The following is a 17,394-nucleotide window of genomic DNA, read 5'->3' on the forward strand; positions in this document are numbered from 1 at the left end:
TAGGCCAAGATAGATTTATATGGTCCCTCCCAGGTTAATTTTCTCCCTTCCTTTTAGTCCTTTTCATGGGTTCAAGGGAAGTTTTTGCCTTTCCTTACCTCACTTTTCCTTCAGTGTTGATCTCACGCATATTCTGGAAGCACTATGTAGAACTCCATATCTCAGAACATGAGCAAAATTAAGTGTATGCTTTGAAAGCAAATGGGGAGACATTTATCCCTCACGCCATTTGATTTAGTGTATGTTCTCTATAGTAAGATAATGAGATGAAGACTCATGTGCTAATGATCTGTTAACGAATTCTCCTAGGAGGGGCACCTGGCTGGCTTGGTTGATAGAGCATGAAACTCTTGATCTTGAGGTTGCAAATTCGAGCCCCACGTTAAGTGTAGAGATTACCTAAAAATAAAATCTTAAAAAAATTACTCCTAGAAGAAATCTGTAAGACCATGAAGGAAAAATAAGGGATAAAGTCAGGCAAGGATGCAGTTACAGGCAAAATCCCAGTATCAGCCTGGTCCACTGGGAGCTTTGAAGTGTAAATTATACCTCAGAATTTGTATCAACTTGAGGCAAGGATCTGGGCTATCATACTCTGACATGAATTAGTCATTGGTAATGGCTGTGCCAGTGCTGCATTACCCTACAGGCACTTCCAGTTCCAGTAGTTAGGAGCAGCCATACAAAGAAAGTCATAAATGGAAGTAGTTTAAAGCAAAAACAAGTTGGGGCAGCGGTTTCACAAAAATGGTCAAATATATTCCAGAGGATATGGTGGAGCATTTCCATTTCCTAATCCTTGTCTATGTATCTTCATTTCCTACTCCTGGACTGACCTTTCCAAGAATGATGACAATGGAAACATCTATTTGCCTTGGAGGAAGCTCTTACAGAGATATGTGTGGACCACTGGCTCCTACAAAACAAATTTATATAGCAGAACCTTACTCTATTTCCTGAAAATCATTTTAATTAATCAATTAATTAATTAATTTAATTTTCCTGAAGTCCTTCATTTTAAATATACCCTGAGGAGCATCTAATGGCCAATTCAGATTTCCCTGCAACAATTTTCATTTTGTTCCATTTTCATTCTTCTCCCAGTAAGTGTTCAAGAAAATATGGGACCAGTTTGACACATTTGTCACATCAATAGATATGTTAGGCATATAGCACACTGCCTGGCACTGTGTAGATCCTAAGTATATAGTAGCAATCTTTATAATTGTTTCATTCTAAAACCCTACACCAACAGGATGCTAAATGCTAGGGGAGGGAATTACTCTTTTTTGGCTATTATTGACCAATTATCCACTATTCTTTCTATCCATCTAGGACCTGAAAGATGGCTTGGCCTCTGCCACGTGACACAACCATCTGTAGCTTGTGCTTTTGGGGACCAGAATCCTTTTTTCCCCTAAAATTATCAGCATGGCTATAATGGCTCAGTAACAAACACATGTCTTGTATAACTTTGTGGAGGGAAGATTTCCAGAAGTCTCTCTCACTGCTTGGAGGCAGCAAAAAGAGAGAGGATAAGTTGCCAAGATATCTCTTCCAACATAATGAGCACTAATTGAATGTCTTGTATGAAAAATGTATAAAACTATAAAGACATCATCACTTAGATGACTTGGGCTGCAGCCTGGCCAGATGCAGTTCTATGTTTCAGACATGATGTCATAAGCCAGTAAAGATGTGTTATAAATTTTTAAAAATTGCATTTGCTTGGACTGGTCAAGTATTCTAGGGTAAGCCATCAAGCAAATGATGAAGAAATGCCCCTGTTGCTCCAACATTCTTTAGTTCTAGTGCACTGTTCCTTTTTTGGTTCTCATATAAATATATCCCTCCTTCCAAAAGAGCTGGCCTTTTCTATCTCCCTTGTCTCCAATTACAACTTGCTTGTTTACTGTAGGTTAACTCATTGGGCCCAAGGGTCGAGAAACAGGAAAAGGCAGGGACTTTGCTGTGGGATCTCCAGGAATATCCAGGAAGTTGGGGACATGGCCAGAAAGGATTTCATAATAGGTTGCATGATTTTATTGAATTCTTTGGTAAGAATAAGGGATAAAGGTGGAATTTTGGTGATTTTTGATGGAATGAAACACTGTAGTGGTGTTTTAGAATACCAGGCTGCTGCTCTACTAGTTAAAATATCAATGCTCTATTAATTTATCCCTCTCATCAAGTTCAGAAAAATCTAAGTGCATAAAAAAAGAACAAAGAGAATGAGATGAGAATACATTTATTTGAAATATATTGACAAGTATCTAATTGACCTCTAATGCAATGCTGTTTGGCAAAACACAAATTAAAGAATGTAGCTCAAACATAAAAGGAATGTCCTGGGATCTAACCAGTCAAGTTATCTTCTCTGTTTGAGACATATTGGGAAGGGGCATTTGCAGATTTAGTTCTAGAACAGAAAGAGAGCTAGAAATTTTCCTTATGAGACCCTGCTCTAGTTTGTTTTCTTTCTTAACAGAGAGGCTAGCATGAAAATCAAGCAAAGGTATGGCTGTCCTGGCCTACCTCTGTGAGACTATTTCCCCAATATCATCCTTTGTTTGCTTTTAACCATAGAGTCACTGAAGCCGTTGTCTTTGCAACTGACCAGAACAAACATGAAGCTAACTTTAAGGCTAAACTATTCACTAGGCCAAAGTTGCACTCTCAGTTCTATTTACCACCTTATATTAATAGTGATGAGTCGCCCTCATCCTAAACCCAGGATGAGATTTCAAATAAAGCCAATTAATAATGATCCAAATATGTAAATGTTTTATAATCTCTTCCTTCCTCTGACCTCTGGTTATCTAAGATAAGAGAAACACAAGATCCAGGGCTTCAGAACACAAGATCCAGGGCTCTGAGCAAGCGTGCCTGGTCCAGCCCAGGCTTTCACACATAAGAACTGGATGACATTTACTAAGTTACATATCCTCTATTTGACTCCTATTCCTAGTTTCTTAAATGGAATAATAATAGTTATTACCCCATAGAGTTTTTGTGTTGATTAATCAAGTTATTATATGGGTATCATATAGAATAATGCCTGGCATAGAGTAAGCAGCATATAGACCTATTTGTCATTATGAGCACATTTATTTTAAAAGGAAAAGAACCAGACAGAATGTGCCATTAAAGGAACAGTTCTTTGGCCATACCCTGAGTTTCTGGGTTATGGTATATGAGACTTCCTCCTTGGGGAGGAGTTAGGAAGAAGGTGGTAGAAGCAGAATTAGACTAAGAAGACTAACAATGTGATCCAGAACTCCAGTTTCTCATATAACCAAAGACAGAGCAAACCAAAGGGCAAAAGAGATAGGATATTGACCAGGGACCAAGATGGGAGGCAGAAAGCTGGGGGTAACATGACAAAATTATAGAACTCGTTTGAGGGTATATTCCTGCAAAAAACAGGTTATGTCATCTAGAATTACTTTTAGACATATTGGTGAAAATCCTTTCAAAAGGGATCCCTGGGTGGCGCAGCGGTTTAGCGCCTGCCTTTGGCCCAGGGCGCGATCCTGGAGACCCAGGATCGAATCCCACGTCGGGCTCCCGGTGCATGGAGCCTGCTTCTCCATCTGCCTGTGTCTCTACCTCTCTCTCTGTCTCTCTGTGAGTATCGTAAATAAATAAAAATTTAAAAAAAAATCCTTTCAAAAGCCTTACTCTTTGCTTCGATGTGGATGGGCCTGGAGGGTATTATGCTGAGTGAAATAAGTCAATCGGAGAAGGACAAACATTATATGGTCTCATTCATTAGGGGAATATAAATAATAATGAAAGGGAATTGAGGGGAAGGGAGAAGAAATGGGTAGGAAATAATCAGAAAGGGAGACAGAACATGGAAGACTCCTAACTCTGGGAAACGAACTAGGGGTGGTGGAAGGGGAGGAGGGTGGGGGGTGGGGGTGACTGGTTGGCGGGCACTGACCGGGGCACTTGATGGGATGAGCACTGGGTGTTATTCTATATGTTGGCAAATTGAACACTAATAAAAAATAAATTTATTATTAAAAAAACTAATAAAAAATAAAATGGTGACTAAGTGGAAAAATAAATTACTTGGGAAAAAAAAAAGCCTTACTCTTCTAAAGGAGTTATCTTTCATTGAGAGTAGATTTTTATATTTAAAAAAAACCCCACCATTTGGATATGAAAGAGAAATGAAAAATACGGTAATATGCTCTTTTTAAAAAAATGATGCCATGATCAGAAAAAAAAATGGTATATCATTTTAGTTTTATGTGTCTAATCTCTAAGTACCTTTATATATGTTTTTGGTCTTTATCTACCCTCTCACCTCGGAATATGAATTGACTGCTCATGACTTTGCTTACTTTTATATTGAGGATTTGTTCTCCTTACAAAGTTGTATCTTCTTATGTGGAACATTAAGAACTTCATGCAACACTTTCTAGTGACCGGGGAAAGTTGAGTACTTGGTAGCAGGGCTCATGTTGCTAAAACTCATGAATTCACTGCTTTCTGCCTCTCTTCACTTTTGTTAGCCCCAGGTTCCCATGTAGTGCCATCTTGGCCACTTGGATATTTGTTTCATTGTGTGCACTGATACTCTTTCTTTCTCTCTCTGATGAGGATTCATTTCTCAGGGTCTTTCTTGCCATTTTTCTTATTTATAAAATCTATCCACTGCTTCTATTTGATACTGAGATTACCTTTGCTAATTTTAAGAAACATTAAACTTCCTGTTCAAGACAGAAGTCTCCTTCCACAGTGATAGTAGAGTTTGCCAAGAAATTCTTGAAACAAAGGAATGAGGGGAGTGAGGGCTGTTTCTTAAGGGAGGAGACCTCTGAAAGTACACAGAATTTGCAGAAGACAAGAGGGAAAGAGGTGTGCTTTTGAAATTCTCTTCTTGGGTGTGAAGCATCACTGACTAAACTTACCCTATTTACATGCCTGGCTCCAAATATAAATGTAAAAGATAATTTTCAGATAAGCAGAGAGATTCTAAATATGGACACATATTTAAATGTGTCCACATATGGACACATGGAATTTGTAAAGGTGAATATTATCTAGAGTGATGTCAATACACTTTCAAATTATTTATATATTTATTAGCATCGACTCATGTCCTTCAAGAATGTAGATATGAGAGTTGCCTAGCCCTGAAACAGGAGCCATAATTTAATATCTATTGATAATTGGGTCAACAAGCCTTCCTTGGACACTCAAAATGTCATAGTACCTGGGTAGGTGCTATGGAGTAAGCAAAGAGGAAAGGGAACTGAATCCCTGCTCTCAGGTTTGAGGACTAGAAAAGAAGATTTGAGGCACTAAGTGATAGATCAACATATTTCAAAATTTATTCTATAATTAATGGCAGTTAACTGAAACATTTAAAAGCCTTACCATATATGTTCTCTTAATTTTTTTTGAAGAAGTATGAGTTTTAAAAGGCTTTGCATTTAACATCTTTGAGTAGAAAATATGATTCCTTCTGATCTCATTCTCATGGCACTTAGCATAATTTCACCAGTCTACAGTGAAATATGACATACAGCAGTAAGAAGAGATGAAGCTGATGGTGATGGTTGGGTCAATGACTGGGAAAACAGGCAAAAATATGGATGAAGAAACTCATCCAAATATAAAGGTCAGAATAAAACTATTACTGAACTATTATTTATTGAGTACCTATTAGGTTCCATGCAAGCGTCTTTTGCATTTGGCCTTAGAAAGGTGCTATGTGAAGCTTAACTTAACATACCTAGACATACAGACATACATTTTGATCAGAGGTAATAAAAGGTTATAAAGGGAAGCAATTTCTGTGGAAATGAAGAGTAGGGCAAATACTTAAGGAGATAAAATCTATAGAATTTGGAAAATATTTTTGTAATAAGGGGGCTGATAACTACGGAGAAATCCAGAATGAGTCTGACATTATAGAAAAAAAGGAGAACAGCGTTTGTTATGATGTATAATGGGGGAAAGGAAGGATCAGACATAAATAATCTGGGAAGAGTTTTGCTTGGTGAACCTTTTTGTATGGACTGGTTTTTTATGGTTCATCTGTCGACAGGTAGGCTTGCCAAGAGGCAGCATGCAGCTTATGACAGTCTTCACCATGCCAGGCCTTTATGAAATGATAAAGAGTGGTTCCTGGATGATAGATGCTCCTGCTGTAGCAGGGGAAATTGTCAGGAGCTTAGAGGTGCTTAGCAGATAACACGCATTTGTTCCAGGGTACACTGACACTGCAAAGCAAAGCAAGCAGCAATTTGTTATTTGGTGTTTGAACAGGGTTTGAGACTGCTGATTTAGTGGACAGAGCAAGATAACAGACCTGTAACCATGCAAATCATCAAGAAACCCGGAAAAGGAAATACTGTCCCATCTAAATCTACCTGCCATAATAAGGGATAAATTCCCTTTTCAAGTTTACTATTCAGTCAGAGGTCACATGATGGACCAAGCCTGATGTGAGCAAACCAACAATGTTAACCCACTAGCACTATTTCTGACACTGATTAGGAGCTTGATCAATATTGTTGAGTGAGTTTTTCCGATTTGCTTCTTTGTTTAAAGATTTTATGAGTCTTGATTAATTTTACCCTGTAAATGTTTATATTCCTATTTCCCACTTTGTGTCACAAATGACACACCTGTGAATGTCCACATTATTGTGTAATAAGCTTGAATATAAGACCAACTTTATGACTAACATGACACCAAGCCAAGAAGTTCCAGATGTTCATTTGAAACAATCTGACTGCATACCTGTATGTCATCAGTGTTGAATGACCCTAATCCATTAATAAATCATGAATCAATCTTTAGAAAAAGATATGAACTCTTCAGTCAAAGGGATAAGACATTTAACTCATAAAGTTCATCTGCTGACACAAATGGCATTTTGGGTTTCAATTTCTCATTCAAGAGCATCTTCCAAAACCTAACTAACACAAATGTTGTTTGTAGTACTCAAATGATTCACCAAGTGAGGAACAGGATTTATTAACAGTTTTCATGTTAGAGCATACTTTTCTTTGATGCACATAAAGTTGAATTGTGCCATTTGCAATTGGTGATAAGCATCTTGAAGAAACAAAGAGATTTTTATATCTCTAATCTAATTTTAACATATATTCTTTTCACTTCTCACTTCCTACTATTAGTTTTTATTTTCCTATTGTTTTTATTAATAGACTAAGTGAAATATAGCTCATAGTGGTAGCTCGATCTTTCCTATCTGATTTTCATAGAAATGTTTCATATATTTCACATAAGAATAAAATAACTTATTTTATGATTAAATATATTCAAGTACTTTCCTACCTGTCTGCTAATATTCACCAGATACATACTGATAGTTTTTTGAACTATTTCCTAGGAGAATAATTCCAGACCCTCATGACTCTAGTATTCTTCACCAAATGAGTCAACATTATTAGACCCAAGATTCCAGTCAGTGCATCTTAAGATATCTTATGGAATATTATATAAACTAAAAAATTAGGTTAATATTACTATGCACTTATTATATGATTTTCTATTTCCCTGAATCTATCAAAGGACAAAACTTTTTCTTATACACTGCATCCCAATTCTCATTACCTTTTTAGGGGTGCTTTGATAGTTTATTTTTTTTTAATTTTTTTAAAATTTATTTATTTATGATAGTCACACAGAGAGAGAGAGAGAGAGAGAGAGAGGCAGAGACATAGGCAGAGGGAGAAGCAGGCTCCACGCACCGGGAACCCGATATGGGATTCGATCCCGGGTCTCCAGGATCGCGCCCTGGGCCAAAGGCAGGCGCCAAACCGCTGCGCCACCCAGGGATCCTGCTTTGATAGTTTAATATCCTCAAGGTACTTTCCAAGTAGAAGGTATTAAAACAACCTGGCAAATAATTATCTTTTCTTACCACACACAAAAAAAAATCACTGATGGTTTTCTATTTCCATACACATTTATATAGTTATTTGTTTGTGGTTATGTTTTCACAGTGACCAAAATAAGTATGTATATGCCCAAAGAAAAAAATCAAGTCAGTGAAACAAACACAAGGTAAAACTTCTTGTATGGAATAGATTATATTTTATATAGAAAATGATGATCAATGAAGATTAAAGTATTTACCCAAAAAGGCCCAGCTGGAGATAAATTGTCCATTTCTCCTTCCAGAGGTGCTATATGGTAATTACTTAGCTGAGAGCTGCCTTACACACAGAAAACCCACAATAACTATTGCATAAATAAGTAAGTAGGTGAATGAATGAATAAATGAATGAGTGAATACCAAGAAAACCTTGCTGCCTCTAAAGAAGAAGGGCAGCTGCATCATCTAATGTCTTTAAATGTCTTTTCTGCTTCCCTGCAGAGTTATAAAGAACATACATTTTTCTATATATTGAATTAGTTGGTTATAATGCCTGTACACCCAAATGCATCTTGGAAGTATTTGCATCTATTCACAATAATATATTGGGAAGAATCCATTCTGGAAAAGTACTAGCAGTTGGAATAATGTTTTCTGGGAAGGCTGAGAACATGGGAGATCCAGGAAAGGAAATGGTTTCTTGCCGTCAGGATCTCTCTCTCAAGTTTTTCTATCCTATCCTCCTGACATGGAGGTATGGAGTTAGAATTATAAAATATAGCTATGGGCATAGAAGATGAAAAATAAGAATCATCTTCTGGACAGCATCAGCCTTAACAAAAATCTATAATGCAAATAAGAAAGCTTGGGAAGACTTTATAGAACACAAATAAATAGAACACTCAGCCTGAAATGCAGGCCTGAGATGAATCCTAAGGTGTTGCCTTAGGCTTGGGGACTTGGTTTACAACCTGAACCAATGTATCTTTTTGCCAAAGTTCAAATAAAAACCTCAATAGAAGATCCAAGACCCAAATTATTTATTCTTCTGGAACTTCCTGCTCATCATTATTTAAACATTGGTGTTTAATTTTTTAGTGAGAGAAAATGAATTAGACACTTGACTCCGAATCCTCTGTAAAAAAAAAATGTGTAGGTTTTAAAGGGATCTAATGTTGAATAATCTAAATCATTATTATCATCATTTTCAATATCATCATTAATATTGACTCAGCATTTACTGTATAATTGAGATTTTTTTAAGATTTTCCCATGAGTCATGTTATTGAATCTTCCAAAGCTGAAAGAGACGAATACTATTATTACTATCTTAAGATGAGAAATCTGAGGCTCAAGGAAGTTAAATGATCCTTACAAAGCCACACAGCTCTGTGACTTGTTTAAGTCTGTGTACTGGTTAGGGAAGCACTTAATTATGGACAATCTAGGGAATGAGGAGTGTATGTGAGGAGGTCAACTAAGCTGGATAGATCTGAGATGCCAGATGTTGGAGTAGCCAGTTTAAGCAATAAGCCAAAGCAGAAGCAACAGTCAAGACTTTTATTAGTGACTGGAATAGTATAACCAAGGAGCTAAACCATAAGAAGTATTAATTCCCCTGATCCGGTTTCCCCCATGGATCAGCACAATGGTTTGAGGGTCTGGTGGATGCATACACACAGACGTAGAGTTCATTTTACTGCTGAAGAAGTCTCAGACAAAAGTCTTCTGCAGTTTTATTGCCTCTGGGGCTGGGTGGAGAGCAAGGGGAAAGAGCCAGGAATGGAAAAGTACTGAGTACTGTGTCAGAGTGGGGACAAGTGTCTTTGAGTTCCCCTTCCCCCTCCACCTTCTTAAGGAGGCCTTAGCCAAGGGACCTGACAAGGCATTTCCTCAATACATCAGATAATGAGGCTTTGGATGGAGGATCCTAAGCTAGGAATGCAGATATGTAAGAGTACGGCTGGCCAGAGCAGCCTTAGACAGTAACACAGTGGCTGTGTACCAAATCTGGTGTGGGGAAGCTAGTTCTCCCCTTGAGGCCTGTCAGGGAAAGTCTTTGTAACTGCCTATGCTGGGCCTGAAAAATCACATAGTCTAGCTTGTGGCTGGACTCCTCAGTATGCAAATCTACTCTAGAGAGGTTCGCCAAGTAAATTTTCTCCCTTACCCCCTGATTCTGATAGGGCTTCTGCTTCATTCTATTTTGAAAATCTCTCCACAGGTGTGCTGCTGTGACTAACAGAAGTATGTTCTCCAGTCTGCTGGGTTAGAAAAAAAAAATTAAGATTAAATGTAATCTAGATTTCTGATTCACCACAGAAAATGACAGCAAATTTAAGATTCATCAATTCACAAGATTAAAAGGAATGGAAGGGAGATGTCAATGTGGGATTGGAAGAGGTAAAAGGATGGGGACTTAGGAGAAAAGAGAGAACCAATAGCAGAGGACAGCAGTGAAAAGCATGATGATTGCTTCCTGGGATCCAGTAAAGACTCAGAAATGGGAGGCTCCAAATATTACAGATGGTGATCCTGATTTAAATGGCAAAAGCAGGAGGTTGTTTGACAGACCTCCCTCCACACACTCAAATACCTCCTGCTCCTCTCAGGAGATGACCAGTAGTATATTCCGTGGGGGTGTCAAACCCTAAAGACCACAGTTGCTTCTGGTCACTAGGCTCAGCAGAAGTTGAAAGTGAGTTGTGGGAATGAAAATGGGGGGCTCAAGTGAAAAGCTGCCTGCTGAGTGCTGAGGTTCCAGCCACCTTTTCCACCCTCCCCTCATGATTCTGATGGGCTGTAAAAATGCTCCAAGCAGAGGACTGAAGGCTTCCTTTGCAGAAACTAGCAATTGTGGGTAAAATGTTCAGTTTCCTGCCTGATATCTCAACAGTGAAGCCCAAAAGATGGTAAAGACTTTCCATGCTCACACAACTTCTAATCGGTCTTCTAAATGTCACTAGAGTGTCAAAGATGGGGCTGACATTTTAGGAAGTCCTCCAAGATGAAAGGCAGATACACAATGAAACAAATAAGAAGCAAAGAAAGAAACTTAAAATTTCCTATAATCAACATCCTCAGAAAGATAAAAGAAGATATTTTGCATTTGTTTAAAAGAATGGATGCTAGACAATAGGAATAATCAGAAATACACAGAGATTTTAAAAATGAACATGTTAGCCTAAATTATATATACATATATATGAACATTCTGAAGGGATAGGGGACACAATGCCTTCAAAATTCCAAAAGAAATGGTTTTTAACTCAGATTTCTATACCAAGGCAAGAGGACTATACTTCAAGATCAAGAAAGTAGAATAATGAGAAATTATTGTGGACCCAACACAGAAGAGCACAAATCCTTGGGAAATAGTTGTTCAGTAGGCCGAGGGAACAACTAAACTAATGTGGAGCAGACCAGACAGCTGTGGGGCAGAGAGCTGTGAGAAGTTTATCCTTGGGGGATGGCAGAAGAGAGGAGGTGGGAAAAAAACAGACAACAACCTGATACATTATTTGGTGCATTGGAACCTTGGAAAAAATGACTGCTATACGCTTAGCAGATAATTAGAACATTTGTTGAAAGTGATAGGCACATACTAAACTAAGTGAATGAAAAATGAGAGATTAACTAATAACTCCAGGAAAAATAGAAAAGGACTCATAAGAACAGCACCTTTTGACTCAGTAGTAAATGACACTGAGTAATAATAAGATAAACCCTGATAACTGAACCTTACATGGTGACATAACTACACAGGTAGAGGCTTAGAAAGCAGGCAGAGTACGTTAAATCCTTATGAGTAGAACCGGAATTCAACAGAATGTTTAAAATTAAGAAATTGGAAACAACAGAATAGTGGTATCATTTGGAAATAAAATTTGGATGTAAATAAGAAAAACCATAATAAAAGCAAAAATGCCTCTGTTCCTCTGAGGAACAGGGCATGGATGTACAGAAAGCTGTAGTAAGGAAAAACTGGTTTTCTCTGTGAGACTTTTATTTTTTTTATTTTTCTGTGAGACTTTTAATACATGAGATCCAAAGTACAAAATGCTATCTATGACCATAACCATAATGCATTCATTTCATCTATTTTTTTTACTTGCAAATGAGCTAAAGTAATTGCCTTGATGTTAGTCTCCACCAAAAAGTAACTGATTATAATCATCAATTGGTTGTTTTGTCTACATGGTCCTGGATGTCGAGAAGTTTTCACATTTCTGATGAATGGAACTATGAAGACTTAGTATTTTATCTAAATTTTATCACTTCCTACCACCCATGTCTATTATACAGATCTTCTTGACTCCTTTAAACCCTACAGCTTTCCTGCCTCTATTCACAGATCATGTACATTAATACTAAAAAAAAAAAAATTAGGAGGTGTTTATCTTATCTCTCCAGATAGATGCTAAGTTTCTCAAGAAAAAAATAATGCTGTGAATTTTTTATTACATCTTTTCTCCCCACCAGGGTTTAGTACTCTGCATTTTATTGAATCTGACCCATATCATCTATTATCTATCTCTTAACCAAAGTGATCTATAGCTTTCTCATTTCTATATTACTACTCAAAAAAATTACAAAAATTGGATGAGATCATGTAAATCTATATGCTTTGTAAGCTAAGAAATTATACAAAGATAAAGCATCATTATGATAGTTTACAAATACATGCAAATATGTATGTATGTAAATTTTTATTTCCTTTATAATCCAGAAGTATAATAGAGGCCAGAAAGGAAAAACCTCAGGGAATGTTCTAGGCTTACTTGGAATCTCAAAGGAAGAAGAAAGAAAAATAGGAAATAAAAACATCAACACCAATATTTACCCAAGTTTTAGCACCTTTTTTTGTAAGTTGTATATTTTAGACAGTATCAAATTAATAACCTGAAGTCAAAAATTTAAGTACTAAAATGATTATTTCCTAGGATCTGTCTCAATTTTAGTGAAAATAAATAAAATTATAAACTATTTATAATTCTGCCAATTATTTACTTGCATATTTTTAGTTAACACACAAAATATTAAAAATATTTACTACTTTTATATTTTCTAAGTGAGGAGATTAAATTTCAGAGACTTTAAAAAATTTTTCCCTTAAAAGATAGTGCACTAGTTGCTAGGATAAAAGTCAACATGAGACCAGAGGTCTGCTGGACCTCAAAATCTGTATTTTTTTCCACTACTAGAAGTATGGTAGAATGATCTACTAGAATAATAATTTTTGTTTTATTGCATCACACTCAAAGGAATGTAAAGTATTTTTCTTCTCACAACACTTGTGCCCACCTCTCTGAAAAGGTAAACAACCTCCAGGACCTTTGTTATAGTCCTCTGTGAAAGTCCCTTAATCTTTCCAGGAATGGATCTTTATGTCCCAGGGTCCCTAACTCAACTATCAGGGTACATGGGAGAAGTCTTGTTAGGAAGGTGGAATATGGGAAGAGGCATAGCTTCCTGACTACTTGAAAAGTAGCTTCAGGGAATTCCTGGGCTGGTGGAGACTCTGCCCTCACTTGCACTCAGGGTCCCAGTTAGGAAGAAAGCTGGATGATATGAACGCTGAAGGCAACTGTGGTGGATATTACTCATGTCCTTTGACATCTTGTTCTCCATTTCTTCCATGTACATGAGGGATTATAATTATTTAACCCTAGAACTTACATATGTCCATATTAGTTTCCCAGGCAATGAAAAGAGAGCAGGAGAGAAAAGTGTTATTTCTTGTCTGAAGCATTAATGGCCAGTATTTGGTTCTCTTGTCTTTTTTTAAAAAATTTTATTTATTTATTCATGAGAGACACAGAGAGAAGCAGAGACATAGGCAGAGGGTGAGGCAGCCCCCCTGCGGAGAGCCTGATGTGGGACTCTATCCCAGGACCCCAGGATTATACCCTGAGCCAAAGGCAGATGCTCAACCATTGATGCCTAGGCATCTCGGTTCCGTTGTCTTGATCAGGTTTCTATGTAGATATGTTCATCAACAGAGAGAAAGAAGGGAACCAAACATAAATGATCCAGATTTTCTTTTCTCCATGTACTACTCCAGAAGTAGTTCTTAGAAAGGGTGGTAAGGGGAGAGCATACTTTGGAGTAGTACATGGAAGAAAGGGAGGAAAGAGGCTTCCTCTCTTTTTCCTGTCATCCGTTGGTCAAAGATCATTCCAGATTATTACATTGAGGCTAAGTCCCCAGTGATTTGTATTATCCTCATCTCATACCTCGGGGGCCGCGTTAGAAAGCCACATTGCAGGATCTTTCCATATGATGTTTAACTCAAGTTTAGAAATGGAAAAGCCACACTGCACAGGAGGATCACTGACCAGAGAGACATAAAAGATGTGGCTGGGGAAATATGAAAAGGCACACAGATTTCTTACCTAATAGATGAATCCTGATAACGTTTGCCTACTGGAATTTCAAAATAGCTATGGATAGTGATTGCTATATGTTTCCCATTCTTTGTGAAATCAAGTCAACATTTATTGTTCTGTCCCAGTTTCGCCAGTGTATGCTGAGTTATTCAAAACAGCTCGTTTTTTAGTTCCTCATAAACCAAAGGAATCATGTCTCAATCAGTTGTAGACAGCTTCTTTCATGCTGACATTTGAGGTGTCTCCTCTGGGGAGTAGTTGAAAGTCTATCTAATATATAGTGACCAGAAGATTGAATTGTGATAGACATTATATATAAATATTTACTAATGTTAATCATTAATATCTAATCCCTATTTCTGGCTGTATAAAGAATTATAATTCCTATCCAATTGAAGTTAGGCACTGCCAGGAGATTAGCCAAGGAAAGGTAAGTAGAAGTGGTGGGTGTATTCCTCAAACTAGAACATTCAACATGCCAAACCTCTTCCTTCTTCTGCACAGTGATTTTGATCAAGGAAGCACGTGTGAAAAGAGTGGTGTCATAGTTTGATTGAGCATCTGTTAGCTTCTAACCTGGAATGACCACAATAAATACACTTCTCCGGCCTTCTTCACTGAGCATGTAGTGTGAGACAGAAATGAACCTTTAATATTTTAAGCTACTGAGAATTTAGAATTGTTAAATTTAGATTCCTCTAAGTAATTGGAGATGTTACCTAGCCTTTCCTGACAGACACAATCCACAAAAGATTCCATTCCTCCACAATGACTCAGGTTAGACTTTGATTACTGGGGACTGCAAGATTTAATTTGACTTAGAAAAAAATAAAGGTGATTTTTATTGTTTTAAATTATAATCGACCAAACTTTTACTGATAAATAGGTATTTTCTTTGGTAAGAAGAACAAAAATTATGTGATGGGTGCTGCTTTTTGTTTGGGCATGTTTACTAATCTAATTGCTAATTGTGTTGAGCACACATCTTTAATTTAGTGTAATAGAACAGATGCATAAAAGTGATTTTAAGGAGTGAAGTTGCTATAGTCTCATTCATCCCACTGACTTGCTTACAGAAATAAGTGTTCTGTTCTCAGATTTTTCAGACTATTTGTTCCACACTAATAGCTTGGAAACATGACTTCTGGAAGTAATTTACTTAAACCACAAATCCTCACTACTTCTTTCTGCTTGGCTACACGGCATCTAAGCTAGCTCTGGGTGTGTTTCTGGAGGATACAATCTTTTACATGGCAAGCATAAATAGGATGTCCTTATTTCTCCGACCCAGATCGCTTGTGGACCTTTGTTCTTTTCATGTTACTCCCACGTCTACTATGAATCTTGAATGCCTCCCCAGATCACTAATCATACCAAGGATTACTCAACAGTATATATGGGACTTTGGTTTTCCCCCACAGACCAGGCCAAAGCTTCTGATAATTTGAGCACTTCTCTTAAATTTCTGGATGCATCCAGTGAGAAAAAAAGTACTAAGAAAGATCAGAAGCTCATGAAGGCTTAACCTAATCATAAATATTTTACCATTAGGCAAAATAGTATGGATGTAGTATCCTCTTATGCTTTCCTTACTACCTTCAGAGCAGCTTGTTTATGACTGATGTTTATTCATAAATGATCATATTGTTTTAAGTTTGACCTTACAAGGAAATGCAAACCAATCACACCAAGCAAAAAGTGTAACCATCTTGTATCAGCAATTTCATTGAGATAACTTTTGCTTTGGGTTTCTTGTATTATGGAGTGTATAAAAATAGACTCCTAGTACTTCTGATAGTCTCTGAAAATACCTCCTTCTCTCAAGTCGCATGCTATATTTTGGTATTGAAAGTGAAAGAATGGAAAAAGTATTAAGAGGGATGTTCAGAGAATGGGGGTATGAGAAAGGTCAAAAGAGGTTCCAAAGTGGATCATCACCAGTAAAAGATAGGGAAGTGGACTTGAAACTATAAGAATGTGAACTAAACTTACTGTGATGGTCATTTTACTATATATATTTATAATATATATTTATGTTGTACACTTAAAACTAATACAATGTTATTGTTCAATTGTAACTCAATAATTTAAAAAAGTATAGTAATAAGTTCAGGATCCAGGAGCCACTAATCTTCATTCTCTACCTTCAATTGCTCAATGCTTCAAGCAGTTGGTCTGTATTTCAACACAGTATCATACAGAAGTAATTATTTCATTTCATGATGATATTCAAAATAGGAATATGTGGCATCTGAGTATGGACAGAAGGGCTATCTTGGGGGGTTTTTTTTAGGCATATATATAATTTTTGAGAGTTTAGTGAAAGTTATGATAGACTCACATTAATAAAGCTCATAAATGTGCATAAATAAAGTGCTCATTTATTAATTTAGTATGGGTAATAAAAGAACTTTACAGATTGGAATTCTTCAACCAACATATCCTATACAGTCTATCCCTATACACAAACCTACATAAGATGTAAAATCATGAATGATGAACATGAAATTAAAGAGGTGGATTAATTATGCAATGGCTAAAATTGAAAAACATCTTGCCAAAAAAGGTTACTCTCAAAATTATGTCTTTTTCTTGCAATTATTCCTTTTCACTTTTGCATCTTGAATATATATTCTATATCCATCATCCTGTAGACATGCCTTTCAAAGTTTTCAGCTTAGAAGGAACTAAAACAATAACAAGACTCCTTGAATACAACATTTCCTCCAAAGTGTGAGCCATTTTCTGGCTCCCAGCAGAGCAAACTTTTTAAAAAATTTGTCTATGGCTGTTTTTTTTTTTTTCCACTTCCTCCTCATGGTAGCTCCAACAGTGAATCAAATGTAAATCCTGTAAAGCTGCCCTCCTGAATATATATCCAAACTACTAATGTTTTTACCTCTTTATTACCCTTTTGTTTCATGCTATTATCAATTCTTAACCTCAATGATAAGAAAAACCTTCTAAAAACTTTCCCCCCATCCCTATTTGTGCTTTTGCCATTATCTACAAAATAGAATCATCTGCTATTAATTAAGCATGATCATGTCACTTTTACTTAGTTTCTTTTAGAGTCTTTAGATTACACTAAGGATAAAATCTAGTAGTTTGGGATCCCTGGGTGGCGCAGCGGTTTAGCGC

At 36.8% G+C, this 17,394-nt stretch overlaps 1 long non-coding RNA gene across 4 annotated transcripts in view; it reads left to right on the forward strand.

Moving 5' to 3' along the window:
• LOC129501513 (uncharacterized) overlaps window positions 1–17,394 on the forward strand; it is a 235,600-nt gene that overhangs the window by 43,092 nt on the left and 175,114 nt on the right. For 2 of the 4 annotated variants that reach the window (XR_008662752.1, XR_008662750.1), the window contains one exon: window positions 1,336–2,915. The exons of the other annotated variants lie outside the window; for them this stretch is intronic. This is a non-coding gene — a long non-coding RNA (uncharacterized LOC129501513). Of the gene's footprint in view, window positions 1–1,335; window positions 2,916–17,394 lie in introns of those variants that run through there. 4 annotated transcript variants of the gene reach the window in all.

The sequence above is a fragment of the Nyctereutes procyonoides genome, unplaced genomic scaffold (assembly GCF_905146905.1).
Source record: "Nyctereutes procyonoides isolate TBG_1078 unplaced genomic scaffold, NYPRO_anot_genome, whole genome shotgun sequence".
In the NCBI taxonomy this organism is placed as follows: Eukaryota; Metazoa; Chordata; class Mammalia; order Carnivora; family Canidae; genus Nyctereutes; species Nyctereutes procyonoides.